General features: G+C 37.5%; 1 pseudogene; it reads left to right on the forward strand.

The window, feature by feature from the left end:
* Positions 1-1,066, forward strand: part of LOC108763129 (collagenase 3-like) — a 3,949-nt pseudogene extending 2,883 nt beyond the window's left edge.
* The last annotated feature ends 1,193 nt before the right edge of the window (positions 1,067-2,259 follow it).

Genomic DNA, 2,259 nt, shown 5'->3' on the forward strand with positions numbered 1-2,259 from the left:
CACACGTACGCTGATCGTAGACGCAACGAAGAAATTTGCGCCTCTTCGTTAGATGGACCTGGTGGAGTACTCGCTCACGCGTTTTATCCTCCTACCGTTGACAATTACAGCACTGAAATACACATAGATAGTGCAGAACCGTGGCATATATATCTAACTGACAAATCTGTTAGTAGTAGCAAGGACTATCTGCTTAACACGTTAACACATGAAATTGGACATGCATTAGAATTAACGCACAGTTCGCGCGAAGAATCCATAATGTTCACAGTTGTCACTGCTAGGAATAATAATAGAATCGCTAAACTCAACATAGAGGACATTTTAGCCATTCAACAACTTTATGGAATTAAAAATCCAAAACCAACAACAACCACACAACCACCAACTACCAAAATTACAACAAATACACCCACGTACGTAGATCTATGTACTTTACAATATGTGGATACGGTGTTGGTATTACATCATTGAATATTCGTCACGTATCAACGCTACGTATGATCGATAGATGCAAAATACGATGGACCATACGTACTAAACAGTTACATGGATTTCCTTCCGGATAATTTCTCCTTATCAGCCGCATATCAAAGGCCTTCAGGTGAAAAAGTACTGTTTGAACACGATGTAGTTTACATGGTTGAGTATCCCAGTTTCGAATTGAAAGAAGGCTGGCCAAAACGTCTCTCGAGTCTAAGATTTTCCCCAAACATTTTCATCAATACCGTAGTAAATACTAACAGAGGACAAACCTATGTGAACTTCAATAATAACGATGTGGCGCAAATAGACGAATGCAATATGGGTGTTCGTTCATATCACTCGTTAGAAGCGGTATTCCCGGGAATACTGTCAGCTCCCACTTTAGCCTTCCGATATATGAATGGTAATCTGTACTTTACTAAAAAAACAACAATTTTACCAATTTAACGAGTTCACGAGAACCGTAACAAAGGCTGGTAAATTTAATATAAACATACTCAATGTCGAATGTTCGAGAGATGGATTATTGCAACAAATGCAGGATATCTTGAGTCGACTACTTCGATCGAGTATTACATAAAATACAACGAGAAATAAGAAGGAGGAGGGGGGAAAGATGGAAGGACATATATAATCAATACTATAATAGTTTTAAACGATTAGTATACAAGGAACAGTCACTCCGACAACATCCACGTGTTCGATCGTGAGGACAATACTGTAAGAATACACACCAATATTCAACAACGCGGATATCGAAAAGTTTCTCATGGAACAGGACAATCGTAATGAAGGAGGTGTGAAGAGAACATTTGATGATGAAAATCCTGATAGAGACAACACATCAAATAGGTAGATATTTTTTTCTTTGCGTCTTTTTTTTCCATCTACTCATTTTTTTCTTTAATTACATCAAATCACACATCGTCCTATCGTACGCATTCTCGAGAGAAGATATCCGTTAACCGTAACTGGCTACAAATACTTGAACATTGGTATCAATGTCAAACTCCCTTCTTACGTAACTATCATTTTGGAAGATTCTCACGGTAAAGGGATTCCGCTTTCACCGGACATCTGGAGAGAGCTTCTCGAACAAAAACACGTCATTTTGTCCCTTTTGCAATACGATGAGAATAATAGAGGAATACGCGCGACGCCCGCGCTGTCTCCAATGTATGTTGGAAATTTAACGTTACTCTTCGGACGAATCAATAATCTACCAATACTACGTCTAGAAACAAGTACAGCTCGTCTATCCATGTCGAAAAGCACTGTACTTAATATATTTAATCTTGAATACTGTGTGAATCACCTCATTTCCTCCTTAACCGCAATGACCGATAACGTTGACAAAAAATTTTCACGATTTCTCGCTATCGCGTCCACTGTCACCAAATCTACGAACATCCTGAAAATGATGTATGATGACGAATCCTTCGACCGCAACAACATCCTCGATTGTGAGTTGATCGCTCTGGTTTTCGGAGAGCATTAATTATGTACACTATTCGATAATAAATACTGTTATGTACACCATTCGATAATAAATACTATTCTATTAATTATAAAACACTTTTATTTATTTACCCTACCTTTATACACTACATTTACTTATATTCGTATATAGTTTAAAGGAAAAGAAAATGGTCTATAATCTTTCAAGGAAAAAATGAAAAAATGCTTCTTGATCGTATAATATATTATCACTCGCGCTGTCACGGACAGTTAATCTAATTTGAAACTTGTGCAGTGTACAGTGTGCAGTGTACA

The sequence above is a fragment of the Trachymyrmex cornetzi genome, unplaced genomic scaffold (genome assembly GCF_001594075.2).
Source record: "Trachymyrmex cornetzi isolate Tcor2-1 unplaced genomic scaffold, Tcor1.1 scaffold338, whole genome shotgun sequence".
NCBI lineage: Eukaryota > Metazoa > Arthropoda > Insecta > Hymenoptera > Formicidae > Trachymyrmex > Trachymyrmex cornetzi.